At 40.2% G+C, this 22368-nt stretch overlaps 1 pseudogene; it reads left to right on the plus strand.

Annotated features, from left to right (window-relative positions):
• LOC142175092 (early nodulin-93-like) overlaps window positions 1–22368 on the plus strand; it is a 48885-nt pseudogene that overhangs the window by 17838 nt on the left and 8679 nt on the right.

Genomic DNA, 22368 nt, shown 5'->3' on the forward strand with positions numbered 1-22368 from the left:
AGCTGTCTGGAAAAAAACACACAGCTAATGTAAAGTAGACGGGGACTTCAACATTGTAGACGCCGTGAAATTATACCTCAAGTCTCCTCTGGTAGCTGAAATCCGAGTAAGTCTATGGTACACCGCTGGGACCAACTCCGAAATCTGCACAAGAAGTACAGAGTGTAGTATCAGTGCAACCGACCCCATGTACTGGTAAGTGTTGAGCCTAACCTCGACGAAGTAGTGACGAGGCTAAGGCGGGTCACTTACATTAACCTGTACGCAATATTAGTATCAACAACAAATAATAGAAATAAATTAGGTAACGCATTTAATATAATTGAAGCCAACTCATCAGTCATAACCAATTATCATTTCCATCAATTCTGTTGCAACGTGCAATCCGCTCTCACAATATATTCATATTCAATTCTGTTAGAAGAAATTACCTCGATAAATGCAACAATTAATATAAAATTACAAGATAACAAGCACACAATAATTATGAAACAAACAATGACAAATAATAATTTATTATGGACATCAGGGAGAAAATAGGCAGTTTATTGTTTAATATGCTAAATGTCAAGTAGCAATTAATGCACATAATTCAAATAAGCATGTAGCAATTATTACAGGAATTCAAAAATTAATATCTGACAAGGAATTATGAGTGAAACAACTAATATAATAATTCATTCTTGATTTAAAATAATTTATGATTTTCAAATAATTATGCAAACAATTAATTCGATGATGTATAGACACTCGTCACCTCGCCTATACGTCGTTTCATGCAATTCACGTAATAAATAATTTAAGGGTTCTATTCCCTCAAGTCAAGGTTAACCACGACACTTACCTCGCTTTGCAAATCCCAATCAATTACTGGACCACAATTTTTCCTTTTAAATTTGTCTCCAAAAGCTTCAAATCTATTCACAAACAATTCGATATACTCGATACGAATCATAGGAATTAATTCCATATGAATTTAATAATTTTCCGGATAAAATCCGAAATTCATTTAAATATACGGCAGTGGGACCCAAGTCTCAAATCTCAAAACAACTTATAAAATCTGAACACCCATTCCGATACGAGTTCAACCATATAAAATTTATCCAATTCCGGTGTCAAATGAACTTTCAAATCTTAAATTTTCGTTTCTGGAAGATTTTATAAAAATCTGATTTTTCTTCCATAAATTCACGGATTCATGATGTAAATGAAATATAATCAATATAGGATAAGGAATAGTTACCCCACTATTTTCCCGTAAAAATGGCCCAAAAATCGCCTTACCCGAGCTCAATAATGGAAAAGGGTTGAAAATGGGACGAATCCCATTTTCTTGAACTTAAGTTCTGTTTCTGAAACTTTTACCCTTCGCGAACACGGTCAATTCCTCGCATTCGCGAAGCACAAATTCCTGCTGTCCAATTTTACTCTTCGCGAACACGAGGGCTACTTCGCAAATGCGAAGTTTGCCTGGCTTGGCCTTCGCGAACGCGAAGGCAATTTTCCTGGCCAGCCCCTTTCCCTTCGTACCTCAAGCCTTAGTGAACACATTCACTCTGTCACGAACGCGAAGCATAAAATGTGCCAGCCCTAATTTGCTCTTCGCGAACGCGAGACTCCCCTCGCGAACACGAAGAAGGAAACCAGAAGTAGGTTTCTGCAGTTTCCTCAAGTCCAAAAATGATTTGTTAACCACCTGAAACCAACCCGAGCCCTCGGGGTTTCAAACCAAACATGTACCCAAGTCCTAAAATATCATACGAACTTGCTCGCGCGATCAAATTACCAAATAAACACCTAGAACTATGAATCGGACATTAAATCAAAGGAAGTTTTCAAGAAAACTTTAAAACTTATATTTTTACAACCGGACGTCCGAATCACGTCAAATCAACAATGATTCTCACCAAATTCGGCAGAAAAGTCATAAATATTATACTGGACCTATACCGGGCTTCGCAACCAAATACGGACCTGGTATCAATAGATCCAACATCAGTAAATTCTTAAAAATTATTAAGCTTCATACTTTTAGTTTTTTCATCAAAATTCCATATCTCGGGCTAGGGACCTCGGAATTTGATTCCGGGCATACGCCTAAGTCCCAAATCACGATACGGACCTACCAGAACTATCAAAACACTAATCCAAGTCCGTTTGCTCAAAATGTTGACGAAAGTCAACTCAGTTGAGTTTTAAAACTCTATTTCACCTTTTAATCCATTTTTTACATAAACACTTTCCGAAAAATTGTACGGACTGCGCACGCAAGTCGAGGAGTGATAAATAGTACTTTTCGAGGTTTTAGAACACAGAATTACTTATTAAATTTAAAGATGACATTTTGGGTCATCACAACGGAGCAATACTCTTTCTCCAACCATGAATGCAATATCACGAACCTTACGATCGGCATAACTTTTTTGCCTAGACTGAGCTGTGCGAACGATCCTGAATAATTTTGACCTTATCCAAGGCATCCTGTACCAAATCGGTACCCAACAACCGAGCCTCTCCCGGTTCAAACCAGCCAACTGGCGAACGACATCGCCTCCCGTACAATGCTTCATATGGAGCCATCTGAATGCTCTACTGATAGCTATTATTATAGGCAAACTCCGCAAGTGGCAAGAACTTATCCCAAGAACCTCCAAAGTCTCTAACACAAGCGCGAAGCATATCTTCCAATATCTGAATAGTGCGCTTTGACTGTCCCTCTGTCTGTGGATAAAATGTTGTACATCCCTTCAGAAGTGTAAGGTAAAATAAGTACCTCGATTTTAAATAATAGACACGGGCACACCATGAAGGCGGACAATCTCACGAATGTAAATTTCAGCTAGCCGCTCTGAAGAATAGGTAACTGACACTGGAATGAAATATTCTAACTTGGTCAGCATATCCACAATGACCCAAACTGCATCAAATTTTCTCTGAGTCCATGGGATCCCAACAACAAAATCCATAGTGATACGCTCCCACTTCCACTCAGGAATTTCTAACTTCTGAAGCAAACCACCAGGTCTCTGATGCTCGTACTTAACTTGCTGATAATTCACACACCGAGCTACATATGCAACTATATCCTTCTTCATTTTCCTCCACCAATAATGTTGCCGCAAATCTTGATACATTTTGGCGGCACCTGGATGAATAGAATACCTAGAACTATGGGCCGCTTCCAGAATTAATTCACGAAGCCCATCCATATTAGGCACACAAATACGACCCTGCATCCGCAGAACTCCATCTTCCCCCACAGCAACCTGTTTGGCATCACCGTGCCGCACCGTGTCCTTAAGGACAAGTAAATGAGGATCATCATACTGCCGCTCTCTGATGCGCTCATATAAAGAAGACCGAGCGACTGTGCAAGCTAGAACCCGACTGGGTTCTGAAACATCTAACCTCACGAATTGATTAGCCAAAGTCTGAACATCTGCAGCTAATAGTCTCTCACCAACTGGAATATACGCAAGACTACCCATACTCACAACCTTTCAACTCAAAGCATCGGCCACCACATTGGCCTTTCCGGGGTAATACAAAATAGTGATATCATAATGTTTCAACAACTCCAACCATCTTCTCTGCCTCAAATTGAAATCTTTTTGCCAGAACCGATACTGTAGGCTACGATGATCAGTAAATACCTCACACGAGATACCGTAAAGTTAATGCCTTCAAATTTTCAAAGCATGGACAATGGCTGCCAATTCTAAGTTATGAACAGGATAATTCTTCTCATGAACTTTCAACTGTTGCAACGCATATGCAATCACCCTGCCATCTTGCATCAATACTGCACCAAGCCCAACGCGAGATACATCACAATACACCGTATAAGATCTTGAACATGTGGGTAATACCAACACTGGCACCATAGTCAAAGCAGTCTTCAGCTTCTGAAAGCTCAACTCACACTCGTCTGACCATCCGAATGGAACACCTTTCTAGGTCAGTCTGGTCAATGGGCTTCCTATAGATGAAACCCCCTCCACGAACTAACGATAATAACCTGCCAAACCTAGGAAACTCCGGATCTCTGTAACTGAAGTAGGTCTAGGCCAATTCTGAACAACCTCAGTCTTTTTAGGATCCACTTTTATGCCATCTGCCGATACAACATGCCCCAAAAAGGCAACTAAGTTTAACCAAAATTCACATTTTGAAAATTTGGCATATAACTGATTATTCTTCAAAGTCTCAAGCACACTCCGAAGATGTTGCTCATGCTCCTCTCGACTGCTGGAGTAAATCAAGATATAATCAATGAATACAATCACAAAAGAATCCAAATAGGGCTTGAACACCCGATTCCTCAAATCCATAAATGTTGCTAGGGTATTTGTCAGCCCAAATGATATCACTAGGAATTCGTAATGCCCATACCGAGTCCAAAAGGTTGTCTTAGGGATATCAAATGCCCTAATCTTCAACTGATGGAAACCTGACCTCAAGTAGATCTTTGAAAACACCTTGGCACCCTGAAACTGATCGAATAAGTCATCAATTCTTGGCAGTGGATACTTGTTCTTGATAGTATCCTTGTTTAACTACCGATAATCTATATACATCCGCATAGAACCATCTTTTTTTTTACAAATAATACTAGTGCACCCCAGGGCGAGACACTAGGTCTAATGAATCCCTGATCAAGCAAGTCTTGTAACTGCTCCTTCAATTCTTTCAATTCCGGCGGGGCCATACAGTATGTTGGAACAGAAATGGGCTGAGTGCCCGGAGCCAAATCAATATAGAAGTCTATATCTTTGTCGGGTGGCATCCCCGACAAATATGCAGGAAATACTTCTGGAAATTTACGAACAACTGGTACTGAGTCCATAGAAGGAACATCCGCACTGGGATCGCGAATATAAGCCAAATAGGCTAGACACCCCTTCTCGACCATACGTCGAGCCTTCATATAAGAAATAACCTTGCTGGTAGAATGACCAGGAGTTCCTTTCCACTCTAATCGAGGTAACCCTGACATGGCTAGGGTCACCGTCTTGGCATGATAATCCAATAGAGCACGATAAGGTGACAACCAATCCATGCCCAAGATGACATTAAAATATATCATATCAAGAAGTAGAAGATCCACACTAATCTCAAGACTCCCAATAGTAACCACACACGAACGATAGACATGATCTACCACGATAGAATCTCCCACCGGAGTGGACACACACACAGGAGCACTCAGAGAATCACGAGGCATCACCAGATATGAAGCAAAATAAGATGACACATAGGAATAAGTAGATCCTGGAACAAATAGAACTGAAGCATCTCTATGGAAAACTGGAACAATACCTGTAATCACGGCATCGGATGAATCGGCCTCAGGCCTAGCTAGAAAAGCATAAAATCGGGGCTGGGCCCCACCACTATGAACTGAATCCCTGGGATGACCTCTAACTGGCTGGCCTCCACCTCTAATGGTATGACCTCCACCTCTAGCTTCCTGACCCTTACCTCTAGCTGGCTGGGTAGGCGGTGAAGCAACCAGTGCTGGAATCATAACATGAGAACCCTGCTGCTGTATGGTGCCCTAAGACCTGGGGAAGAATCTAGCAATGTGCCTCGAATCACCACAAGTATAACAGGACCTCGGCTGCTGTGACTGTTGACCCTGAAATTGTCCCTGTTGACCCGAGTAACCACCTTGAAAACTCTGGATCGGAGGTGCATTGATAGGAGCTGGTGGTGCACTGTAGGATTCCTGGAGCGCTGCATGAAACTACCTGGGAGGATAAACCCTACAAAATTACCCCTGGCCCCAGACGAGACACCACTGAACCCATCAAACTGACGAGGCCTCTTATCAGACCCATGGCCTCTCTCCTATGCAAGAACCATCTCGATCCTCCTAGCAACATTAGCAGCCGCCTGAAAAGAAATCTCACTTCCGGTCTCCTTGGCCATTTGAAGCCTAATAGGGTGAGTAAGTCCCTCAATAAACCTCCTCACTCTCTCTCCCTCAGTAGGAATTAAAAGGAGAGCATGACAGGCTAGATCCACGAAATGGGTCTCGTACTGAGTAACAGTCATACTGCCCTGCTGGAGACGCTCAAACTTTCTGCGAAAATCCTCTCTCAATGTGATAGGGAGGAACTTCTCTAGAAATAGCTGTGAGAACTACTGCCAAGTCAGTGTAGGCGACCCAGCTAGTCAAGTCAGCGTAAAATCTCTCCACCACCTCTTGGCGGAACCCATCATCTGAAATACAGCAAAATCGACCCCATTGGTCTCAACTATACCCATGTTCTGCAGCACTTTATGGCTGCGGTCAAGATAATCCTGTGGGTCCTCAGAAGGTGTACTATTGAAGTGAACTGGAAAGAGCTTAGTAAAATTATCTAGTCTCAATAAGGCCTCAGAAGACATGGCGGGCCTATCACCAGCCTGTGCCGTAATATTTGGCTGAACTACCCCAACTGGCGGGGCTGCTGGAGCCTGATACTGGGGAGCCATCTGCTCCGGAGCGGGAGTAGTGGGAATTTGTGCTCCTCCCCAGCCTGTGAGACGGCTGGTACCACTGGAAATATACCATTCTGGGCCACGTCCTCCATAAGACTCACCAAACGGACTAGAGCGTCCTGAAGCACTAGAGTAGCTGTGAATCCTTCGGGACCTAAACTGGTCCAACTGGTACAGTCTGAACTGGATCCTCCTCTTGAAGATCCATATGAGATTCAATAACAGGTGTTGCTGCTTGAGGTCTAGACTGAGCTCTACCTCTGCCTCTACCTCGGCCTCTAGCACGACCTCGACCTTGACCTCTACCCCTGGCCATAGTTGCCACCGGGGGCTCTGGTCCGTGTCTATCGGTAGATGTATTGTATGTTCTCACCATCTGCGAGAGAATAAGAATATAATGGTTCAATCATCGATGATAGAATAAAATCACATGACAGAATAAGAAAGAAGTGATATTGTTCCTAAACTTCATAGCCTCCGAAAGATAAGTACAGACATCTCCGTACCGATCTTTCAGACTCTACTAAGCTTGCTCATGACTCGTGAGACCTATGTAACCTATGGCTCTGATACCAACTGTCATGAACCGACATTCCCACCTTCAGGATCGTGATGGCGCCTAAAATTTTACTTGCTAGGCAAGCCAACGTTAAAATAATCTTAACTATTTTAAAGCAAATTTAATTAAATAGAAGTCAATTACTGAAATAAAATGCGGAAGACCAAAAATACCGAATTATCAAAATACATCCCCAAATCTGGTGTCACAAGTGCACGAGCTACTAGAATAATACAAATAAAGGTCTGAATCAAATTCAAGCTGTTTGAAAGATAATACACAACTGAGATAAGATAGAAAGGGACTTCAGAATTGCGAACGCTGTGCAGTTATACCTCAAGTCTCCTCTGAGTAGCTGAATCCGAGCACGTCAATGGTACGCTACTGGGACCAACTCCAAAATCTGCACAAGAAGTGCAGAGTGTAGTATGAGTACAGCCGACCTCATATACTCCGTAAGTATATTGTCTAACCTCGACAAAGTAGTGACGAGGCTATGACAAGACACGTACGTAAACAACTTATATAAGTATATACAAATATGAAGCAATAATAAAACAATAAATAACACTTTATAAATTTGGGAGGGAACATGCGAAGGGGGTTGATATAATAATTTCAGCAGGAGAATTATCACTTAGCAGCCAAATAATTCCTCAACAACAAAATGAGCAACTGATGATATGAAAATGGCACGGCACCACCCTTTGTGCTTTTACTCTCATTCCTCCCATAAATTGATAAACAAGTGATAATAATTGGCACGACATCACCCTTCGTGCTTTAACTCTCTTTTGGCACGTCATCACCCTTCGTGCTTTTACACTCTCTGAAAATGACACGGCATCACCCTTCGTGTTTTTACACTCATAAATGGCACGGCAACACCCTTCGTGCTTTTACACTCTTCCTTACCATGACAATGATATTATAAATAATAAAAATGGCACGACATCACCCTTCGTGCTTTTACACTCTTCCTTATCATGAAAATAATAAAATAAATTCGGAAGAGTATTTAAATACGGGGATATACACTTATCAATCAATTCAATACAAGAATACCGACTTCACCTTCTAAAATATTCAACAATAATTAAATGAATAATCATTTCACGAATAATTATCAAATAATCAATAATAAACTTAAGCATGAATATCTTAATTAAATAGGCAAATATTCATAATAAACAAATTCTACCCGCATGCTATGACTCAACCACAACGCATAAGTACTCGTCACCTTACATATACGTTGTACCCGCACATTAAAACATGTAGCAAATAGACAAATAAGCTCTATTCCCTCAAGTTAAGGTTAACCACGACACTTACCTCGCTTTGCAACCAAATTCAAGAATTCAATAAACCTTTGCCTCGCGAATTCATGTCCGAAATCCTCAAATCTAGTCATAAACAATTCAATATACTCAATACAAATCGCAGGAATTAATTCCATATGAATTTACAAACTTTTTGGATTAAAATCCGAAATTTATCTGAAAGGTCAATAGTGGGGCCCACATCTCGAATCTCAAAAAAATTATGAAATCCGAACACCCATTCCGAGATGAGTCCAACTATACAAAAGTTACTAAATTCCGATGTCAAATGGACCTTGAAATCTATATTTTTTGTTTTTGGAATTATTTGCAAAAATTCCAATTTCTTCCATCTAAATCCGAAATAAATGATGAATATAGACATGTATTTATGAAATTTAATCACTTTTGGTTATAGAATACTTACCCAATTCAAAGTCGTGAAATATCCCTTTGGAATTGCCAAAATCCGAGTCTCAAAACTCAAAAATGAGTAAAAATGGCTAAAACCCGATTTTTATGTATTCTGCCCAGCTATTCCGCATCTGCGGACCAAATTTCGCATCTACGGATTCGCTTCTGCGAGGTGGAGTCCGCTTCTGCTCAAGGCTGCCCCTTCCCCCTTTCCTGTTTCCGCGATGCGTGGGACGCATCTCGGTCGTGCTTCTGCGACAGCCCATCCGCTTCTGCGAGGCATGGCTCGCTTCTGTGGCCAAGACTTTGCAGAAGCGAAGGCACCAGAAGCAGCAACTTCCAGATTTTTCTTAAGTCCAATTTGTTTTCGATTTCGATTCGAATCACACTCGGGGTACTTGGTACCCCGTCTGAATATACCAACGTGTCCCATAACATAATACGGACTTACTCGGGGTCTCACATCACGTCAAACAACGCTGGAATTACAATTTACACCTCGATTCGAATTTTGAGTTTTAAACTTTTCAATTTACAAAACTTGTGCCTAAACATATTAAATGAATCCGGAATGACTTTAAATTTGTCACACAAGTCATAAATGACATAACCAAGCTATTCCAATTTTCAGAATCGGATTCTGACCCCGATATCAAAAAGTCAAATCCATGATCAAACGTTGAAAATCTTTAGCCTTTAAATTACTAGTTTCCGTTAAATGGTCATAACTTGAGCTAGGGACCTCCAAATTAAATTTCGAGCATACGCCCAAGTCCCAAATCACGATACGGACCTACCAAAACTGTCAAAATACTAATTCGGGTCCGTTTGCTAAAAATGTTGACCAAAGTCAACCTAGTTGAGTTTTAAGGCTCTATTTCACATTTTAATCCATTTTTCACATAAAAACTTTTCAGAATATTATACGGACTGCGCACGTATGTCGAGGAATAATAAATAGTACTTTTTGAGGTCTTAGAATACATAATTAATTATTAAATTTAAAGATGACCTTTTGGGTCATCACATATACTTACAAATAAAATATATCCAAAAACATTAAAAATAAGATGCAAATAATAAAATATAGAACAATCAAACCTGATTTAATAAATAGATAATTTGATAAGCTTTTGCTACTTCAAAATTATTGATGTAACGCCAAAATACTTGAGAACAAATAAAACAGATGGTACTTGTGTTCTGCTTTTTTATTTTGTGATAGTGACTCAATGAGATTGGAATGTAGAGAAGGCCAAATGAACAATAGAAGAGTAAAAGTTAATAGACTTTTGGAGAGAAAGATAAAAAGAATATGGGCCCATTTATAATAATGATGGTACATAAATGAGGCAAGATTGTGGAATGTTCACACGTAAATAAGGCATGGATTCCAAAAATATATTCCTTTTCCAGTTGTTCTCCAACGACCCCTTTTCCTTGAAACTTGCATTTTTTTCTTTTCAAATACTTAATATTGTTAAAAAAAATGAACAAATATATTAACTATTAGAAAATTTTGGGCCCCTACAAATAAGAGTCCCTAAGCAACGGCTTTACTTGCTTGGCCATGAGGCCGGCCCTGTGTAGAAGGAGTGGTTGCAGGAGCAAAAGCAGCAGTTGTTGCATCAATTGCAACTGCCATTCCAACCGTAAGCTACACTATCTATTTATATAATTAGGTGTTTTTTGTACAGATAAAAATAATTTTTCAAAAAACAATTAATTTTTTGAAAATATTTTTCGATATTTAATTGGAGGACGAAAAAGTTTCTATGAAGGAAATATTGATAATTATATACCGATAGTAATATTAATAAATTGGATAGTGTATTGATGAAATTTTGAGTATTAATATTGATAATAATGTCTAAATTCTAAATAAAGCAACGAAATGAAGTTAATAGTTAAGATAATTGTAAAGAAAAAATGACTTCCGTCTAGAAACAAGAAAATCATTTTCTTCATGTTCTCAAAAAGAATTTTTAATAACCAAACATTAGAAAATTACTTACTTTCTGGAGAACATTTTTCGTCGTACCATACATTCAAATATGTACTTGTGTTCTAATTTTACAAATTTTGATGAAATATTATGCAGTTGGCTTGAGGGAAGATGTCACCTTGGGCAAGAGCTAATGTAAATCCAACTGCTAAAGCACTCATTGTGTCATGACCCGAAATTCTTACCTTCGGGACTGTGATGGCGCCTAACATTTCACTTGCTAGGCAAGCCAAAATTAGACTAATTTTAATCATCTTTTTAACTATTTAATTTAATTAATAATAAAGAAACTAATAACTGGAATAAAATCTGAAATAAAGTGAGTAAACCATAATAATAGCGATGTCTAAATACCATCCTAGAACTGGCGTCACAAGTGCACGAGCTACTAGAATAATACAAATAAGGGTCTGAATGAAAATAAAGTTGTCTGACAGAAATACACAGCTAAAATAAAGTAGATGGGGACTTTAGAGCTGCGAATGTCGTGCAGGCATACCTCAAGTCTCATGTGGATATCTGCACAAGAAGTGCAGAGTGCAGTACGAGTACAACCGACCCCATGTACATAGTAAGTGCCGATCCTAACCTTGACGAAATAGTGACGAGACTAAGGCAGGTCACTTACATTAACCTGTACGCAATAAAAATAATAATGACAATATATGAGAACATGAATAGAAATTAAACCGGTAAATCATATCAACAATCAAGCTAACTCGACAGTCATAACCAATTATTACTTAAATCACTTTCCGTTGCGGCGTGCAACCCGATCCTACATTTTATTCATATTCAATTTTGTTGCTACGTGCAACCCGATCCCACAATATATTCATTTTTATTTAATTCCGTTGCGGCGTGCAACCTGATCCTCAATATATCTTTTCAATCAATTCCGTTGCGGCGTGCAACCAACTCCTCAAATATATTCACTTTCAATCAATTCTGTTGCGGTGTGTAACCCGCTCCTCCAATATATTCACTTTTATTTATGTTGCGGCGTGCAACCCGCTCCTCAATAATATAATTACCAATTCTTATAAAAAGAATTATTTCAATAAGTATAACAATTAATATGAAATTGTAAGGCACCAAGCATATAATAATTATGATTTATGTAGAAACAAGTGATAACAAGTAGCAATTAATTGTGGAAATTAAGGAGAAAATAGGTAATTTAATATTTAGTATGCTAAATGTCAAGTAACAATTAAGTCACATAAATCAAATAAGCATGTAGCAAATATAGCATGGATTCAAGGCATAATATTGAGCAAGAAATATGAGATAAATAATCAATTCATGATTTAATATAATTTATGATTTCTAGATAAATGTGCAAACAAACAATTTGACGACGTATAGGCACTCGTCACCTCGCCTATACGTCGTTACACATGAAATTCACGTAACAATAATTCAAGGGTTCTATTCCCTCAAGTCAAGGTTAACCACGATACTTACCTCGCTTAGCAACTAAATTCAAGATTCTAATAAACCTTTGCCTCGCGAATTGATGTCCAAAAGCTTCAAATCTAACTCAAACTCGTGAAAAATCCCTCTGAAATTGCCCAAAATCGAGGTCTAAAACTCTACAAATGAACAAAAATATCAGACTCCGGACATATATATTATGTCTAGGCAAGTCGCATCTGTGAGATGCGACTTGTCTCAAAATTTTCAAGCCAAAAATTGCGATACTAGCTTTCAGTCAATCGATCATAACTTTCTGTACAAATGTCCAAATGTTGAATGGTTTATCTTTCTGGAGACTAGAATCAAAGAGATACAACTTTTATGTTTGATAATTTCCATATTCCTTATAGATTGTGAGATATAAGCTTCCAAATCTAGCCCTATGCATCAGAAATTTCTGGCGATGCACACTGCTAGGCAAACAAAAACTGCATTATTAGCCTTCAGTCAATCGATCATAACTTTCTATACAAATGTCCAAATGATAAATGGTTTATCTTTATGTGTAACAACCCGGCCGGTCGTTTTGAGAGTTATAGCCCTGATCCCCTATTTAACTGCTTCTTCCATAATTATTTTTGCTATTCTGACTTGCCGGGAGGTTTCGTTTTGGTTGGAGTGTTTTGGGACACTTAGTCCCTAAAACGAGACCTTAAGTCTTAGGATTTTGACCGTAGATGGAACTGTGAGAAGACGACTCCAGAATGGAGTTTCGTCGGTTCCGTTAGCTCCGTTGGGTGATTTTGGACTTAGGAGCGTGTCCAGATTGTGTTTTGGAGGTCTGTAGCTTATTTAGGCTTGAAATGGCGAAAGTCGAATTTTTGGAGATTTGGACCAGTAGTAAAAATTTTGATATCGGGGTCAAATTTCAATTTCGGAAGTTGGAGTAGGTCCGTAATATTGAATATGATTTGTGTGCAAAATTTGAGGTCATTCGGACGTGGTTTGATAGGTTTTGGCATCGGTTGTAGGAATTTGAAGTTTCAAGTTATGTAAGTTTGAATTGGAGGGTGATTCGTGATTTTAGCATTAGTTGATGTATTTTGAGAGCTCGACTAAGTTCGTATGGTATTTTAGGATTGCTTGGTATATTTGGTTGAGGTCCCGGGGGCTTCGGGTGTGTTCCAGATGCTTAACGGATTGAATTTGGATTTAGGCGAGTTGCTGAAGATTTTCTGGTTTCGGGTGCTTTCGCATGTGCGAAGGAGGAGCCGCAGATGCGGTCAAGAAGGAGTTGGGCAGGAACCGCTGATGCGAAGGGAAGCCGCAGGTGCGATGTATTTTTGTACCTGCGATAGTCGCAGATGCGACAGAGAATCCACAGGTGCGAAATGTCTAGACAGAACACTTAAATGCAATTGTTCAACATTTTTGCTCATTTTCAACATTTTGAGCTCGGGTTTGGAGATTTCTTGAGAGAATTTTGAGAGGTTTCTTGAGGTAAGTCCCTTGTGCTTATTTTTGATCAATAATCTTGCTTCCTCATGCATTTTTCCACCTAGTTAGTATGTATTGAAGGTGAAAATCGGGAGTTGGAGGCTAGGGATTTGGAAGTTTGATTTGTGGATTTGGAGGACCATTTGGTGTCGGATTTTAGTAAATTTGAGATGGTTAGATTCGTGCGTGAACGGGTTTTCGGATTTTGTGACTTTTACCTGATTCTGAGATGTGGGCCAGGGTCGACTTTTAAAGAGAATTTCGGAATTTTTATTAAAGTATAAATTTAATTAATTAGATGAGTCTATTATGGATGTATTTATGATATATAATTGCTTTTGACTAGATTTGTGCCATTCGGAGTCGGATATTCGTAGGAAAGCATTCGTACCAATTGATTGAGCTTGGTTAGAGGTAAGTGGCTTGCCTAACCTTGTGTGGGGAAACTCCCCGTAAGATTTGTACTATTTTTGATATATGAGTGTCGTGTACGTGAGGTGACGAGCACGTACACGGGCTAATTGTATAAAAATATGATTTTGTTTACTAAGTTATAACGTGATTTCTTTCTTATTTGAGTATCATCAACATGTGTAGTATCCTGCTAGATTAGAATAGCATACCTACTTGCCTTAACCGTTTATTTGAAATACGTGCAGCATGTTTAGTGAATTTACCTGTCTTTCCTTAACTGGTACTTAGATTGAATTATAGAATTTTGTGCCGTAACTATTGAATTCTATTATTTTCACTGCATATTTACTTTGGGACTACGGAATGGTATTCCGAGAGATTTCCCTATACTGCATATTTACTTTGGGACTACGAAACGGTATTCCGGGAGATCCTCCTGTACTGCATATTTACTTTGGGACTACGGAACGGTATTCTGGGAGATCCCCCTGTACTGCATATTTACTTTGGGACTACGAAACAGTATTCCGGGAGATCCTCCCGCACTGCATATTTACTTTGGGACTACGGAACGGTATTCCGGGAGACCCCCCTATACTGCATATTTACGTTTGGGACTATGAGACGGTATCTCGGGAGATCCCCTGTTGTGTTTCTGTGTACTGAGCTGTTACCTTCTATGATTTCATTGTTGTTAGATTTCAGCCTTTATTTTATTGCGGTATTGCACTCTATCTTGTTTTATTATATATTTACCAGTAAGGCCCTGACCTGACCTCGTCACTACTCGACCGAGGTTAGGCTTGGAACTTACTGGGTACCGATTATGATGTACTCATGCTACTCTCTGCACATATTTTTCGTGTGCAGATCCAGGTGCTCCTTATCAGCCGTACTATCAGTGAGCCGGGACAGCTTTGGAGACTTCAGGGTATATCTGCCGCATCCGCAGACCTCAGAGTCCCCTTCTACTCTTCCCCATGTCCATTATCTTATGTATTTTCTTTTGATAGACTCTGATGTATAGAGACACTAGATTTTCCTCATGTAGTTTGTGATTCACGATTTCGGGTTTTGGGATTATTGTATATTTTTGAATAATTGGTTAAATATATATTTTTATTTCATTATTACGCAAAATGTTAGGCTTACCTAGTTGTAGAGACTAGGTGCCGTCACGACGTCACATGGAGGAGAAATTGGGTTGTGACATTATGAAAACTAGAATCAAAGGTCTACAACTTTCATGTTTTGATAATATTCAGATTCCTTATATATTGTGAGATATAAGCTTCCAAAGTTAGCACTGCGCATTCGAAATTTCGCACACTACTGTCAAAAATCAGCAGTTAAAAATGACCTAAAAATGGTCTAAAACCACTCCGAAACTCACCCGAACCCCTCGGGACCTCGTCCGAACACACCAACAAGTCTCAAAATCTATTATGGACCTACTCGAGGTCTCAAATCATATATAACAACGGCAAAACTACAAAACATGTCAAATCAATTCGGAATGAACTCAAATTTTTCATGCAAGTCATAAATGACATAATGGAGTTGTTCCAATTTTTAGAATCGAATTACGACCCCGATATCAATAAAGTCAACCCCCGGTCAAACTTTTCAAAAATCTTCTATTTTCCAACTTTCGCCAAAATGTGTCGAATTGTCCTACGGACTTCCAAATGCAAATAAGAACATGCGCCGAAGTCCGAAATCACTATACGAAGATATTGAAATCATTAAAATTCCATTCTGGGGTCGTTTGCTCAAAAGTCAGATCTCCGGTCAAACTTTAGAAATTCAAGCTTTATAAAATCAAACATTTTATTTTTTTCTAAAACTAACGAAAAACGTGCTTATGTACCTCGGAATAACTTTAAATTTTGTACATAAGTCAAAAATATTGTTATAAAGCTGATCGAACTCTCGGAATCTAAATCGGGACCTGGTATCAATAAAAACCCAATTATGACCAAATTTAGAAAATTCTTAGACCTTTAAATTTTTAGTTTCCGTTAAATGCCGATAATTTGAACTAGGGACCCTTGAATTCGATTTCGGGCATACAACCAAGTCTCAAATCACGATACGGACCTACAGGAATTGTCAAAATACTGATCCGGGTCCGTTGGCTCAAAACGTTGACTGAAGTCAACTTAGTTTAGTTTTAAAGTTCTATTTTATATTTTAATCAATTTTTCATATAAAAAATTTTCGGACTGTGCACGCAAGTCGAGGAATGTTGAATAGTGCTTTTCGAGGTCTCAGAACATAGAAATGAATATTTAAAATTAAAGATGACATATTGGGTCATCACATTCTCCACCTCTAAAACAAACGTTCGTCCTCGAACGGAGTTAGAAAAATACCTAAGCTGGTGAAAAGGTGGGGATATCTACTCTGCATGTCCGGCTTGAACTCCCAGGTAGTTGTCTCAATTAGCTAACCTCTCCATTGCACCCGAACTGAGGGATAACTTTTATACTTCAACTGTCGGACCTGCCGGGCTAGGATAACTACCGGCTCCTCCTCATAAGTCAAATCTTTGTCCAATTGGACTTGGCTGAAATCTAACACATGGGACATATCACCATGATATTTTCGGAGCATAGATACATGGAATATCGGATGAACTGCTGATAAACTAGGTGGTAGTGCAAGCTTGTAGACTACTTCACCCACCCTTTCAAGGATTTCAAAGGGTCCGATATACCTAGGGCTTAACTTGCCCTTCTTTCCGAATCTCATTACACCTTTCATATGTGAAACCTGTAGCAATACTCTTTCTCCAGTCATGAATGCAACATCACGAACCTTACGGTCAGCATAACTCTTTTGCCTAGACTGATTTGTGCGAAGCCGATCCTGGATAACCTTGACCTTATCCAAGGCATCCTGTACCAAATAAGTACCCAACAACCAAGCCTTTCCCGATTCAAACTAGCCAACTAGCGAACGACATCGCCTCCCATATAATGCTTCATACGGAGCCATCTGAATGCTCGACTGGTAGCTGTTATCATGGGCAAACCTTGCAAGTGGCAAGAACTGATCCCAAGAACCTCCAAAATCTATAATACAAGTGTGAATCATATCTTCCAATATCTGAATAGTGCGCTCTAATTATCCGTCTGTCTGTGGATGAAATGCTGTACTCAACTCAACCCGCGTGCCTAACTCACACTGTACAGCCCTCTAGAACTGCAAGGTGAACTGCTTACCTCGATCTGAAATAATAGACACGGGCACACCGTGAAGGCGGACAATCTCACGATTGTAAATTTCAGGTAACCGCTCTGAAGAATAGGTAATTGCCACTGGAATGAAATATGCTTACTTGTTTAACATTTTCACAATGACCCATATTGCGTCGAACTTCTTCTGAGTCCGTGGGAGTCCAACAACAAAATCCATAGTGATACGCTCCCACTTCCACTCAGGAATTTCTAACTTCTGAAGAAAACCACCAGGTCTCTGATGCTCGTGCTTAACTTGCTGACAATTCAAACACCGAGCTATATATACAACTATATCCTTTTTAATTCTTCTCCACTAATAATGTTGCCGTAAATCTTGGTTCATTTTGGCGGCACCCGAAAGAATATAATAGCGGGAATTGTGGGCCTCTTCAAGAATTAATTCACGAAGCCCAAACACATTAGGAACACAAATACGACCCTGCATCTGCAGAACTCCATCATCTCCCACAACAACCTGCTTGGCACCACTGTGCCTCACCGTGTCCTTAAGGACAAGAAAATGAGGATCATCATAGTGTCTCTCTGATGCGCTCATATAAAGAAGACCGAGCCATTGTGCAAGATGGAACCCAACTGGGCTCCAAAATATCTAACTTCAGAAACTGATTGGCCAAAGTTTGAACATCTACAACTAGCGGACTCTTACCAACTGGAATATACGCAAGGCTACCTATACTCACAACCTTTCTACTCAAAGCATCGGCCACCACATTGGCCTTTCCCGGGTGATACAAAATGGTGATATCATAGTCTTTCAACAACTCCAACCATCTTCTTTGCCTCAAATTGAGATCTTTTTGTTTGAATATATACTGTAGAGTATGATGATCTTTGAATACTTCACATGACATGCCATAAAGGTAGTGCCTCCAAATCTTCAGCGCATGAACAATGGCTGCCAATTCTAAGTCATGAACAAGATAATTCTTCTCGTGAACTTTCAACTACCGCGATGCATATGCAATCACCCTACCATCTTGCATCAATATTGCACCGAGTCCAATACGAGATGCATCATAATACACTGTGTACGATCCTGAACCTGTGGGCAACACCAACACTAGTGCCGTAGTCAAAGCAGTCTTCAGCTTCTGAAAGCTCAACTCACACTCGTCTAACCATCTGAATGGAGCACCCTTCTGGGTTAGTCTGGTCAATGGGTTTGCTATAGATGAAAACCCTTCCATGAACAGGCAATAATAACCTGCCAGACCTAGAAAACTCCGAATCACTGTAGCTGAAGTAGGTCTAGGCCAGTTCTGAACTGCCTCAATCTTCTTAGGGTCCACTTTTATGCCTTCTGGAGATATAACATGCCCCAAAAAGCTGAGTCTAACCAAAACTCGCATTTTGAAAATTTGGCATATAATTGATTATCCCTCAAAGTTTGAAGCACAATCCAAAGATATTGCTCATGCTCCTCTCGACTGCTAGAGTAAATCAAGATGTCATCAATGAATACAACGACAAAGGAATCCAGATAGGGCTTGAACACCCGATTCATCAAATCTATAAATGCTGTTGGGGAATTTGTCAGCCCAAATGACATCACTAAAAATTCATAATGCCCATACCGAGTCCGAAAAGCTATCTTAGGAACATCAAATTCCCTAATCTTCAACTGATGATAGTCGGACCTCAAGTCAATCTTAGAAAATACCTTGGCACCCTGAAGCTGAGCGAATAAGTCATCAATTCTTGGCAATAGATACTTGTTCTTGATAGTAGCCTTGTTCAACTGCCGATAATCTATACATATCTGCATTCAACTATCTTTCTTATTCACAAATAACACTGGTGCACCCCAGGGCGAAACACTAGGTCTAATGAATCCCTGATCAAGCAAGTCTTGTAACTGCTCCTTCAATTCTTTCAACTCCGGCGAGGCCATACGGTATGGTGGAATGGAAATGGGCTGAGTGCCCGAAGCCAAATCAATACATAAGTCAATATCTCTGTCGGGTGGCATCCCCGGCAAATCTGCAGGAAATACGTCTGGAAATTCACGAACAACTGGTACTGAGTCCATAGAAGGAGCATCCGCACTGGGATCGCGAATATAAGACAAATAGCCTAGACACCCCTTCTCGCCCATACGCCGAGCCTTTATATATAAGAAATAACCCTGCTGGTAGAATGATCAGGAGTTCCTTTTCACTCCAATCGAGGTAACCCCGGCATGGCTAAGGTCACCGTATTGGCATGACAATCCAATATAGCATGATATGGTGACAACCAATCCATACCCAGTATGACTTCAAAATATACCTTGTCGGGAAGTAGAAGATCCACACTAGTCTCAAGACTCTCAATAGTAACCATGTACGAATGATAAACATGATCTACCACAACAGAATCTCCCACCATGTGGACATATATACAGACGCACTCAGAGAATCACGAGGTACAACCATATATGAAGCAAAGTAGGAGGACACATAAGAGTAATTAGATCATGGATCAAATAGAACTGAGGCATCTCTATGGCAAACTGGAACAATACATGTGATCACGTCATCAGATGACTCGGCCTCAGGCCTAGTTGGGAAAGCATAGAATCGGGACTGGGCCCCACCAGTATGAACTACATCTCTGGGACAGGCCATAGCTCGCTAGCCTCCACCTCTAACAGTCAGACCTCCACCTCTAACAGTCTCACCCCTGCCCCTAGCTAGTCGGGTGGGCGGTGGAGCAACCGGTGCTGGTATGATGGAAAAAGAATTATGCTATGATCTATTGCTAAACAACCTAGGTCAATGTCTCCTTATGTGACCATTGTTCCCATACTCATAACACCCATCCTACTAAAGTGGTTGCTGATGCTGAAGCTGACCCAAACGGGTCGGATAGCCGCCATAGTGACTCTGGAGTGGCGGTGCACTAATAGGAGCTGAATGTGCACTGAAAGATAGTTGTACATGGTAAGGAACATAAGGACCTTGACTCCCTGAAGCACCATGAGAAGTCTGAAGTGCTGAATAAAATAGCCTAGAAGGATGACCCCTACCATAAGTACTCCTGCCTCCAGATGAGGCACCTCTAAAATTACTGGAATAACGGGGCCTCTTATCTGACACTGGCCATCTCTCCTGTGAAAGAACCATCTCGATCCGCCTGGCGACATTAGTAGCCGTCTAAAAAGAAATCTCACTCCCGGTCTCCTTGGCCATTTGTAGCTTGATAGGTTGAACAAGTCCATCAATGAACCTCCCTACCCTCTCTCTCTCTCTCTCTCTCTCTCTCTCTCTCTCTCGGTAGGAAGCAGAAGATGAGCATAACAGGCTAGATCCACAAAATGGGTCTCATACTGAGTGACTAACATACTGCTCTGCTGGAGACGCTCAAACTGCTTGCGGTAATTCTCCCTCATTGTGATAGGAAGGAACTTCTCCAGAAATAGATGCGAGAACTGCTCCCAGGTAAGTGCAGACGAACCAACTGGTCTAGTAAATACATAATCTTTCCACCACCTCTTTGCAGAACCTGTCATCTGAAACACATCAAAATCAACCCCATTTCTTTTGACTATCCCCATGTTCTGCAATACTGTCATGACCCAAAAACCTAACCTGTCGTGATGGCACCTATCGTGGAACTAGGCAAGCCAACTCATTTCCAAACAAACTGATATTTTCATTTCAAAGATAATGTCAATGCTATTTAACATAAAACCTTTGTTAAGGAGTTCAAATCAAAGAAAACAAAAGCGCGAAAAAGAAAAGCCCGACATTGGGGTGTAACTAGTCATGAGCATCTACTACAATCTGTCTCACAATATCAAGGCTAACTCAGCCTGGAAAATAGCTAAATACAACTAGAGGAAGATAAGAGGGAGAAGAGCAGGGGCTACGATCGCCAAGCAGCTACCTTGCTATCCTCGAGAAAATCTGCAACCAGAATAATCAACAACCGCTACCGTGTCCAGCTACACATAGATCTGCACACAAGGTGCAGGGAGTAACATAAGTACGCCAACTCAGTAAGTAACAATAATAAATAAAGTCTGAGTAGGGACGAGCAATAAATCATATAACGTTCATATCAGGAAATCTCAGTAAAATACCATATGCTTTTAAAATCAGAATTTGAATCAAAACATCTCGTTTAAACCCAATTCCAGTCAAAATCATTTAAACATATTTTTCAACAGCTTTCAAACAGAGGAAAAATGCAAAGGTGAGCAAAAATGATAAAATCACAAGCAGCCCCTCGGGCAAAACATCACTCATATACAGCCCCTCGGGCAAACCTAACAGTCACTCATGCCACTCGGGCATACCTCATAATCACTCTTTGCCACTCGGGCAAACCTCACAATCACTCTTGCCACTCGGGCATACCTCACAATCACTCATGCCTCCCAGTCACTCACCACTCGGCACTCGACACTCGCACTCAGTAGGTACCTGCGCTCACTAGGGGTGTGTACAGACTCCGGAGCGGCTCCTTCAGCCCAAGTGCTATATCAAGCCAAATCATGGCATAAATCACTCAGGCCCTCGGTTTATATCAAACATGCTGTGGCATGCAACCCGATCCCATAAATATGCAACATGTTGTGGCGTGCAGCCCGATCCCATAAATATCCTCACACATCAGGCCCTCGGCCTCACTCAGTCATAAACCTCTCAAGCCACTCGGATATTTCAGTAAAAATAGGGTGCTCAGCCCAAAACAACATTTATATGCATCAAAATCGAGTAATAAAACTGAGTTATACAGTAAACAGGTATAACCATGACTGAGTATAGATTTTCAATTGAAAACAGTGAGAGGATAATAAGAAAAGGCCCCTAAGGGTCCAAACAACACTGGCACAAGGCCCAAATATGGCATTTAACCCAACTTACAGAAATTCTTTCTAAAAACATATAGGTATCATATAATTTCAACAAAGTATACAACTTTACAATTGCTACGAGAAGGACCAAGTCACAATCCCCAACAGTGCACGCCCACACGCCCGTCACCTAGCATGTGCAT

The sequence above is a fragment of the Nicotiana tabacum genome, chromosome 21, assembly GCF_000715075.1.
Source record: "Nicotiana tabacum cultivar K326 chromosome 21, ASM71507v2, whole genome shotgun sequence".
NCBI classification, from domain to species: domain Eukaryota; kingdom Viridiplantae; phylum Streptophyta; class Magnoliopsida; order Solanales; family Solanaceae; genus Nicotiana; species Nicotiana tabacum.